The following is an 11074-nucleotide window of genomic DNA, read 5'->3' as shown; positions in this document are numbered from 1 at the left end:
TGCTATCTGGATCAGGGCAGGATAGTGAGAAGTAAAACAAAGCTTTAAAAACACCTTCTGCCCTTTCCTCCCTCCTTCCCAGCTCTACCTCACCCCCCAGTGGGTGCAGGGAGACAGGGAATGGGGGCTCTGGTCAGTTCATCCCCTGTTGTTTCTCCTGCTGCTCGGGGGGAGGAGTCATTGCCCTGCTGTGCCAGGGGTCCCTTCTGGAGACACTTCTCCATGAACTTCTCCACGGTGAGTTCATCCCACGGACAGCAGTTCTCCACAAGCTGCTGCAGCGTGGCTCGCTCCTCCATGGGCTCACAAGTCCTGGCAGGGCCCTGCTCCAGCGTGGGCTCCTCTCCAGGGGTTTGCAGGTCCCTGCCAGGTCCCTGCTCCAGCACAGGTTTCTCATGGGGTCACAGCCTCCGCTCAGGCATCCCCCTGCTCCAGCACGGGCTCCTCCAGGCGCTGCAGGTGCATCTCTGCCCTCCGTGCCCTCCATGGGCTGCAGGGCCCAGCTGCCTCCCCAGGGACTGACCAGGGAATCTCAGGGCAATCAGCTCCAGCAGCTGGAGCAGCTCCTGCCCCTCCTGCCCTGCCCTGCCCTGGGGATGTGCAGAGCTGTTCCTCTCACAGGTCCTCACCCTGCTCCTCCCTGCTCACAGTCACAACTCCAGCATCACCCATTTTCTTTTTCTTAAATCTCTTATCCCAAAGGCGTTACCACCATTTCTAACAGGGCCAGCCTTGTCCAGCAGCCAGTCTGTCCTGGAGCAAGCTGGAATTGACTCTGTGGGACATGGAGGAGCAGCTGCTCTCACAGAAGCTGCTCCTAGATGCCCTGCCTTACCAAAACCTGGCCATGCAAACCTGGTATAAGTATAGTAGAGTTTTTATTACCACTATTAACTCTTATCATTTCTATTACCTCTATTTTTGCTATTAATGGTACAGTTGTTATTATTATTACTAGTATTTTTAGTCTTTTGGACTCTATATTAATAGTGGCTAGATTAGAACTGGAAACAAAGGTACTTCATTGCAAGTAGCGGTTAGAGTTTTGTCAGCCTCTTGCCCTGCCCTGTTCTGTGTCATTGCTGTGTCTGTGTGTGAAGCTGCTGCTGCCAGGCCTCCCTATTTCTCTAGTTTGGGAAATTCCATGGCATTGCTCACATGTCAGAAAGAGAAAGCTCATTCCATTCAAACGCATGCCCTTAGCTCTTTGAGTCCCATTGCTGGAAGCTTGTTTTCTAACATTGTTGACTTTCTCAGCTTCTGTTAATATTTGTGATTTTATAACAAAATGTTCTTGGGTGTGATTGTGCAAGATTCTCTAATCAGCTTCCAGTTTGCTCTTGGGTTTCTTACCGGTGTGTCCGAGCTGAAGGCAGCATTTTGGGTGGGAGGCTTCAGTGGGAGCTGGGATTGCCTCGGCAGCAGCTGGTTTTGCAATGTGAGCAGCGCTGACAGAGATTCCGTGCGCTGAATATTCTGCCTGGTTGGAGCCGCAGTGCCCGGCTGGAGGGAGCCGCGCCGGGCGCTGCGGGTTGTGCCGGGCCGGGCAGCGGCCGCAGCCCCGGCAGGGCCCGGCCGTGGACACGGAGCCTTTGCTGGGCAGGGCTCGGCCCTGCGGCGCCGGGCGGGCGGTGCCGCTCCCGCCGGGAGCCTGCGGGAGCCGGGACAGCGAGAGAGCCCGGGCCGAGCATCAGCCCCGGGGCACGGCCCGGGAGGGGGCACAGCCCGGGGGTCCCGCAGAGCCTCCCTGCTCCGGAGCCGCGCCTGCCGCAGCGGAGCAGCTGCGGCACCTGCGGGGCGCGGAGGAGCCGCAGGCGGCGTTCCGAGCGCTCCTTCGGGGCAGGATTTTGTCCCGCTGCGGGGAATTCCCGCGGGCCGGGCGGGCCGGGGCCGCTGCCGAGCGCCGCCGCCTTTCCCGGGAGCCGCCGGGCAGAGCTCTCTGCTCGGGGCTGGGAAAAACACCTTCACTGCCCTGGGAACATTTAAAAAGTTTAATACAGGACAAGAGGAGACAAGGGCCATAGAGCAAAGGTTGTTAGGGCCGGGTGCATCTCGGCACTGAGCCAAGAGCACACGGTTATCTCCGGAGATACCCCTTGAATACCTTTTCCCTTACACCAGCCGGTTGCATATTCATAGTCCCTTATGCATAGTAAACTTTTTCCCAAGCTAGTTTACATATTCCAAGAACTGTTCAGCATGGCTCCTCCTCGGTTCCACCTTTTTAGGGCATGTGTATTCCTTGGTTGTGGTTTTGGTCCTTTTTTATCATCATCTTCAGTTTTGGCCCCGGCCCACACTGCCTTCAGACGGTGAGTGCTGATGGTCAGCAGATCTGTACAGGTGTCCTCATCCTGTGCTCACTGGATGTTATCCCATCCAAGCAGGCATTTTAACACAAGCATGCTTCTATCACCTATGGCACTACTATGTCTGAGCGTAATCAATGAACAACAGAAATAAAAACTATATAACAAAGTTATTGTAACACCACACATATAAAATCCAATGGAATATTTGCAAAAAGCCAATATTATAATATGTATCTATAACAGGGCCAAGGGCCGGGTGCCCGCTCGGTGGCCCCGGGACAGCAGAATTTTGGGGTCCCGGTGCTGGCTGCCGGCAGAGCCCTGGCGCTGGGCCGGGGATGCGTGGGACCCTCCCGCGGTGGGGTTGGGCTGCCCGGGGCAGGCGCTGCATCGTCAGCCCGGAGCCACCGGGGATCGCCCGGTACCGGCGGGGCGGGGCTGGGGAGCGGAGAAGGGCGGCACCGGAGCTGGGGGACCCTCTGCAGCCTGCGGGGTCGGACAGACCGATAAGGGGGTCCCCGGGAGCCTGGAACGTTGTGAAAAACGCCAATCACTTGGTTTTTAAAATTTTAAACGTTTAATAATAATAAAATGGTTATAAAAATAGTAACACAATTAGAGTAATCAAATTTAGAGTTAGGACAATTACAAGACAATAAAAAGCAAAAAATTATAGATGTCCAGATGCTCTCGGACACTTAAGCCAGGACAAGCATGCCTTGTGAACAAAGGAATAACCTTAAAAGCAATAGCCTATTGCATATTCATGTATCTCATACATGATGCAGAAATTCCTTGCAAATTAGGAACTTTTCTGGATTTTGTCAACTTCTTTCCCTTAATCCTGGTGCTTCCATAAAGATGGAGACAAGATGGAAGAATGTTTGTCTTTTCTGATAAGGAGGTTGTAACTCTTTATGTGCCCCAAGTCACCGCCATCACTGTGTGAAGAGTTTATTGATTATCTCATCTCTTGCTTGGGCAAGTAAAAAAATCCTACATCGCAGAGTTTCTATTTTAATATTATGTTGTTACCTAAAACTCTATTTAACACACTACTTAAGAGAATGAATACAGCATAACTTTCTAACATTACACATATAATATTCATTGTAACATTTGAGAAAAGCCAATCATAAAATAAGCATTCTACACAGAAAGTGTTGAAATGGTAAAACCAGTCAAAACCCCTTAGGAATTGGAAGGAAAACCAGAGGCAGTGGCAGCTAACACCTCTGAAACCCGTGGCTTTTGCTCCTCTCTTCGACCTGAGAGCTTCCTGGGCAGGGGCGACTCTTCCAATTGCACCAGCGTGGCCATGGCTGGGAAGGGCAGCGAGCAGATGGGTTGAGCTTCTCCTGCCAGCCCCTGAAGTGCCAGCTGTCATTTGTGTGCGCTGAGGATTCCCTTCAGGCTCGGAGCTGGCGCAGCTGCTCCTGGGCGCTGCTCGCCCGCGGGCGCAGCGGTGCTGCAGCCGCTGTCCCGCACACAGGGAGGGCTCTGGAGCCTCCCAGGGCACCAAGGAGCGGAGCAGGGAACGTGCCGGGATCTGCTGCAGGACCGTGGGGCTGTGGGGGATCCTTCGGTCTCTTGGATGGGGCAGGGAGGGGGCAAATGGAATCAAGGTGAGACAGGGATCAGGCAGCCCCACGCCAGGCAGCGTTTTCTCCTCTGAGAGCTCCTCTGAGCTGAGCGAGCTGGTGAATCCTGCGGAGCAAATGAGACCCGGGAGCGAGGGAAAGGCTGGCTGGGAAGGAGTCAGATAAACCCAGTGGGTATTTCCCTTTCCAAGGGGCTCCTGGGGAGACAAAGGAGACAAGAAGGATTCCCCATCTCATGACATTCCCTTTTTTCCTTCAGTAGCCCTATTGCAGTCACTGCATACAAGAGTTTAGTTGATCCCTTTGATGCCAGGGAGCACCCAGAACTTGAACCTCGCTGGATCCAGCCCTGTCTGCCTATCACCGAGCAGAGGGAAAAGATAAAGAACCTGGGTGGGGGTCGAGCCAAAATGGCATTTTGCCACTTCTGATCTGCTCCCAGCTTTTGCAGCAGGGCAACAACCCCATCGCTGCAAACCACTCCCTTTTGCAAGGCACACGTGGACCTCGCTGGTAGCTCAGGGCTCCTGAAGGGGCTGCTGCAGTTGGCAACTGGAGCTGTTGTTGAACTTTTCACATTGCTTACCCCCCCATCCAAATGCCATCAACTGTCTGAGGAAGGACACAAAAATATTACCCTGGAGGGGCCAAAAACTTGGAAAAGGATGAAAGAAATATTCTGATGATGACAATGACAAAAAAACCACAATTTATTTTTGACAGCAAATGAGTTACACAGCCCTCCAGCCCTCCCAGACTGGCAGGCCGAGTGGGGCCGTTTCCATGGCATGAGGAGCTGGCAGTCTGCAGAGAGAAACCAGAGAGCCACGGTCAGTCACAGAAGGCTCCTGTGCACCTGTCCCACCACGGCCTGTGCCTGGGCCAGGCTGCTGTGTGCTCAGAGCCCAAACCTCCTGACCCATTCTCCGTTTTTAGAGAAGGACAGAGTGGTAAGCCACATTCCATCTCCTCTGCTGAAGCACAGCCCAGCAGCCTCCTCAGAAGCTGGAAGGGCGGGGTGCCCGTGTGCCTGGTTTCCTGGCTCCCCGGCAGACCAGGGGTTAAACGTTGGGTGTCTCCTGGATTGTCCCCGGAAAGAGCCCATCTCTGCACCCAGCTACCTTTTTTCATTTGTAAATTAGGTCTTTCTTTCTCTTCCAGCTGTGGTTTCTCCAGCCCCGGCTGCAGCCACTGGCCATATAGAACTTTAAGAATCTTTTTCTACAAGCACAACTGACTTGATGTATATTTTACATAAGCACAAATTATTCCATAACATATATTACAATGGGGATGCGGAGATCCCCCTGCAGATCCATGGGGATGCAGAGATCCCCTGCAGATCCATGGGGATGCAGAGATCCCCCTGCAGGTCCATGGGGATGCAGAGATCCCCCTGCAGATCCATGGGGATGCAGAGATCCCCTGCAGGTCCATGGGGAGGCAGAGATCCCCTGCAGATCCATGGGGATGCAGAGATCCCCTGCAGGTCCATGGGGATGCAGAGATCCCCCTGCAGATCCATGGGGATGCAGAGATCCCCTGCAGGTCCATGGGGATGCAGAGATCCCCCTGCAGATCCATGGGGATGCAGAGATCCCCTGCAGGTCCATGGGGATGCAGAGATCCCCTGCAGCCCCTGGAGGAGCCGGGCTGGAGCTCGGCGATGCCTGAGAGGAGGCTGTGAGCCCGCGGGCAGAGGGGCCCCGCTGGAGCAGCCTGTCCTGGCAGGACTGAGCCCGTGGCACAGTGACCCACGCTGCAGCACTCGGAGGGGGCTGTGCCCAGGGGATGGACTCCGCTCCGAGAAGTTCCTGGAGAAGTCTCGGCCGGGAGAGAGCGCAGGGTGCAGCAGGGAACGACTCCTGTCCCTGAGCAGAGGGAGAAGCCCCGGGGGATGAGCTGAGCATGGCCCCATTCCCTGTCTCCTGCCCTGCCGGGGGAGGAGGTGCAGCTGGGAGCAGGGAGGCGTGGGGAAAGCTGCATTTAAGGCTCTGCACTGACTTCTCCTTCTCCTGCTCCCAGTCTTTGGAGTTTTCCGCCAGAAATCTCTCCCCTGCCCCACTCACCCACAGGGCTTCGGGCAGGTTTCCCTTTTCGGGGGAAATCAAAGCGAAGCACTGATGCGCAAACGAGGGGCAGGAGAAGTGAGGCTCCTGGGCTTCCCGCAGAGGCGGAGGCACGGGAGGCGCAGGGCCGGGAAAGCCGTGGCGGGAGGCGCGGAGAAGTTTGTTTGTGTGGGCAGCTCAATCCCGGCTCGGCCCGGGCCCGTGCCGGGGCTGTTCCTCATCTCCGGCTTTCCCCTCACGCAGCCCGGGGGCGCCGAGAGCGCGGGGCGAGGCGGGGCCGTGCGCAGAGCCCGCCCCGAGCTCGCTGCCATTGGCCGCCGGTGCCGTCAGTCGCGGTTGCGGCGCGCTGATTGGTGGGAGCGGGGCGCGGCGCGGCCCCGGCGGCGGGCTGAGGGCGGCCGTGGCCGCGCAGCGCCGCCATTGGCCGAGCGGCTGCGCGGGCCCGGCAGCGGCGGCAGCGGCCGGAGCGCGGTGAGGCGGCGGCGGCGGAGCTCGGAGGCGGCCCCGGCGCAGGTGGGAGCCGCGCTGGGCTCTGCGGGGGCTCGGGGCCGGCTGCGGGCGGAGGGGGCGGCAGGGGGCTCCGGCGGCTCGCCGGTGCCGTGTCCGGCCCGTGCCGGCCCCGGGCTGAGGGCGCTGCGGGAGCGGCTGCCCGCGGTCTCCTTCCCGCCGGGGCCGGGCAGGAGCCGCTGCCGGAGCAGCGCTGGCTCGGCCCGGCTGCTGTGGGTAGGACAGAGGGGCTGCCCCGCGGCCGGGAGCGGGCGGGGAAATTCCCGTCGCCGGAGGTTTGTGTGCCCGGAGGAGAGCGAGGAGTCCTGTCAAAGTGACTTTATTGCCGAGCAGGGGCAGAGGCCGTGGGGCATTTGCCGTGCGCTCTCTGCCGTGGCTGTAGTCCGCAGCCTCCTTTTTATCCTCATTTTCCCGGCCGCATCTCCCTCTGCCTCTGCCCACCGGCTGAGTTCCTTGGAAGGTTCCGACTTCCCGATGCGCCTGGAGCCTGTCCTCGTTAATGTGCACCCTCCTTTTGTAGAACAGCCGATATTCATGGCTCTGTTAAGTCTTTGTTCTTCTCCTCGAAGTTCGGGAATGTAGCGGGACTTTGAGCAGCTCTCTGGGTCAATTTGTAACATTTATTGGAACTGGTGGTTTCTCCCCTTATCTACAGGTGCCCGGCCCTATCTCCAGGCAGATTCACTCCTTGACTCTGTTTTGTTCTTCCCGGGTCCTCTTTGGTTTTGGGATTATTCTCGGTGCCCTCATTCCCTGTCCTTTTGTAGCCGTTTGTGGATCAGGAGGCCTGGCTGCCACCTGCATGCCCTGGCTCAGCTGCTGGATGAGCTGCACTGCCAAGGTGTGGAGCATGGTAAAAAGATGAGAGTTGCTGCAGCACAGAAGAGGAGAAGCAGCATTCCTTTAACCCCTGCTGTGCTGGGGAGCCAGGAAAGCGTGTCCCATTCCCATCCTTTCCATGTTTGGACCAATACATAAACTGCTCTCCTATTTCCTTTCTTATAATTTTTAGCAGTTTTCTCGTCATCTCTTTGCCAACAGCAGTTTGAGCCATTTAGTTTTCCACAAACTCCTCCTTTTTCTGTTCACAGATAATCTGATCCCATCTCCTGCTGAAATGTTGTGTTCCTCATTTTAGTGGCTTGGTCGGCAGAAAGGTCAGGAGCTGGAGCTGTCTGGTTGGTTCTTATTCTGAGGACAGCTTGTAATCAAATGATGCCATTCAAATGAAAAATGGGTTCTCTATCTCCTGATATGAATTTGTGAGAAACGCCAATCACTTGGTTTTTAAAATGTTAGAAGTTTAATACTAGTAAAATGGTTATAGAAGTAGAAATACAATTAGACTACTAAAAATTTAGGGTTAGGACAATTGCAAGACATTAAAAAGCAAAGACTTACAGATGGACAGATGCTCTCTTGGGTGCTTAAGCCACAACAAGAATACCTTGTGAATAAAGGAATCACCCCTAAAAAAATACACTGTTGCATATTCTTATATCCTTCATGGTTATGCATACATTCTATTTCAAACAAGTAACTCTGTCTGTTGTATGTCAGCTGTTTTTTTTAATCCCCACGGCATCCTCCAGTCTGAGCATGGCCTGAAGAAATTAACTTCTTCTAGTAAGAAAACCATAAATTGCTCTTCTCTGGAGAATTTAGGTGTTCCTTGAGCGAATTTAGGTGTTCTCATTCCTTAAACCCCCCCCCCCACACACACACACACACATGCATATTTTCTCTTTTAACTACTAAAGCTTAATTTTATCTACAAAGCTACGTTTACCATACTATTAAAATGTTCATACAGCACAAGTTATCATTATAACATAATACATATAGTAACTATCTGCACAGAGCCATATAACATGCATTTTTCACAAAATCATTTTGGTTCCCAGGGGCTGGTCCATGGTGTTGTAGGATTTGTTCTGGTGGCCGTTCATCTTTTCCCCATGTTTGGGCGCTCCCTCAAGCTGGGGCTGCATCAATTGACCATTTTTTTTCTTACTCCTTCATCATATACTTGAATTCCAACTGATTTCCCTGAACTTGTTCTAGCAAAACCCCCAGTGCTGTGATACACCCTGTACAGCACAGACAGTGACAGCAGATGTTGGAGTGGGCAGAGGGATGTTCCCCCCCTTATTTTAGTGAAGTTTTCCCAACATTCTCCATTTGCTGTTTCCCTTTGCAGCTTCAGCCATTTCTGTTGCAGAGTCAGAGATCCTCAGCATGGGCTCTGCCTTCAGCTGTGCAGATTCCATCTGTGCAAGCAGGCAGAGCTTGGGGTGAGGGGCAGAGGGAATCAGCCAATTCCTGCCCCAGGCAAGAAGAGCCAGGTACATTGTCCCCAGTTTGCCCCGGCAGTGTTAATTTGCATTTCTGAAGCTCCTCCTGGGTGCCTGGAATGCAGCTTCTCTTCCACAGCAGCCTTCAGCAGCCTCAGTTGTGCCCCCCCCCCACAATCTGCTGCTTTTTTTTTTCCTTCAAATCATCTATTTATTGTTCATGAGTTAAAGGGTCACCTTTAAATCTCATCTAGTTTTGAAAATTTTGAAAAACTCTAATCACTTGGTTTTTAAAATTTTAAAAGTTTAATAATAATAAAATGGTTATAAAAATAATAATACAATTAGAGTTAGGACAATTACAAGACAAAAAGAGCAAAGAATTACGGATGTCCAGATGCTCTCAGACCCTAAGTCAAGAAAACCATGACTTGTGAACAAAGGAATCACCCTTAAACCAAGACACTTGTTGCATATTCATACATCCTTCATGGTTATGCATACATCCTATTCTAAACAAGAAACTCTGTTGTATGTCAACTGTTCCCTTTAATCCCCTGGCATCTTCAAGTCTGAGCAAGGCCTGAAGAAATTAGCTTCTTCTGATCAGAAGCCATAAATTCCTCTCCTTTGGAAGATTTAGGTGTTCTTCGAAGGGATCATCTCATTCCTAAAAAGAAAACTCCCCCCACATACATAATCTCTATTTTAACATAATGTTGTAACCTAAAACTACACTTAACACAATATGTAAGGGAATTAATACAGCATAACTTTCTAACATTACACATATAATATTCATTGTAACATTTGTGAAAAGCCAATCATAAATATGCATTTTTCACAATCCCACCTCTTACTGCGCAAGCCAAATGATTTATAAAGAATATTTCCTGTCCTCTTGCATTCTTTGGACTCTGTTGGTAATCAAATAAAACATGGGATTAAACAAAGAAGAAATATCAAAACACTTGTAACACATAAAAGGAAGAATCCTAATTTCTTCCACCATCCCATTCTCAATACATTACCCCACCTGCTAGTTTTTAACGTTATTTTCCCATTTTTGGACTGATACCTGGGTCATAATTTTTTTCTGATATCCTTTGTTTTTTCCAGGATGACATCCTCATTGCCATCTATTTTCAACAATCTGTACACCCCATTCTTTAGCCAATAACTAGCGTAAAGCCAACCTATTTTAATGCACTGCAGGTGATGTTTGGCTTTGCAGACTCCATATTAATTCCAATGCCTGAGCAGCTTTGTTTATTATCTTCTCTATAACTGCTTGGAGTCATTTAATATGACTCAGGATATAATTTGGGGTTAACACAGAGCTAGACTGCTGTGCTTGTTTTACCTTTTTTTTTACTAACTGTCTCTTTACCAAATCTTGGACTATATTTCTAAGATCAAATGTAAAACAAATGCATCTCTCTCCTTTTGGACATTCCATGCCCCAAGTATTACTACTTTTTCCTAAGTTCTTTGTAATGTGATAATTTTCCCCCTTTTTCCTGCAGGTACTTAATTTGGATGGGTTATAACAGTGGCTGTTGACATGGGTGTGTGTAACAAAAAGGAACTTTGGTTTCTTTCCATGTGATACTTTCTGTAGCATTTGTGACACGATCTTGCTGCTATCTCAGAAGGGAAAAGACAACAAATGAGAGACAGAAACAGGAATGACAGAGGTCTGGCTTGGCTTATACCCCCACCTCCCCTGCCTGTGGGGCTGCTGCCCACAGCAGGTACGTGTGATCTTCTCGCTGGTGAGTACAGTGCTCAATCCAGGCTTGCCCTCTGTTTCCCTTGTCACTCCTTTTTTACTCATTTCCAGGCAAATTGTTTTTGACACCTTTTAACTGTGGTTTTCCACCATTCCTCAAGTATCTCTCAGTCCACAGGCATTGATAATCCCCATCTACAAAAGCAATTTATTACTTCAGTTTTTGAGGTCTTTCTGTATAGGGGATTGATTCAGTACTCAATACTTCTTGCCACGAGAACATAGATTTTGTGAGCTACAATGCCAATTATTCTCATAATTTAAACATTCACTTATAACCCAGCTGCCATGTCCAATATGGGGATGAATCAAATAAAGTATACAGCATAGTATTAATGGTAATTTCCCTTTTTGCCTGTACAAGCCACAGGCTAAGGCCAGACTATCAGAACTCTTTGACTCAAACACTCCCGACCCTCCTGTTTGAAGTGGCAGTGTTCCTCTGCCAAGGAGGTGTCGGAGGCGTCTCAGGGCTTATTCAGGCAGGGCTTAGAACCAG

At 51.4% G+C, this 11074-nt stretch overlaps 1 protein-coding gene and 1 long non-coding RNA gene across 2 annotated transcripts in view; one reads left to right on the top strand and one right to left on the bottom strand.

Moving 5' to 3' along the window:
* Positions 1–4599: 4599 nt before the first annotated feature.
* On the bottom strand, positions 4600–6094 carry LOC144246377 (uncharacterized). The gene is made up of 2 exons (XR_013340084.1): positions 5983–6094; positions 4600–4717 (listed from the first exon to the last, which is right to left on the bottom strand). It is a non-coding gene; the product is annotated as an uncharacterized LOC144246377 (long non-coding RNA).
* Positions 6095–6409: 315 nt separating this feature from the next.
* Positions 6410–11074, top strand: part of LOC110484395 (uncharacterized) — a 105554-nt gene continuing 100889 nt past the window's right edge. The window contains exon 1 of the mRNA XM_077784468.1: positions 6410–6495. The gene's annotated coding sequence lies outside the window, so the exon portion shown is untranslated. The remainder of the gene's footprint in view (positions 6496–11074) is intronic.

This window comes from Lonchura striata, chromosome 6, assembly GCF_046129695.1.
Source record: "Lonchura striata isolate bLonStr1 chromosome 6, bLonStr1.mat, whole genome shotgun sequence".
Lineage (NCBI taxonomy): Eukaryota > Metazoa > Chordata > Aves > Passeriformes > Estrildidae > Lonchura > Lonchura striata.
Note: the sequence above shows the minus strand (reverse complement) of the source record. Positions and strands in the feature narration are given on the sequence as shown.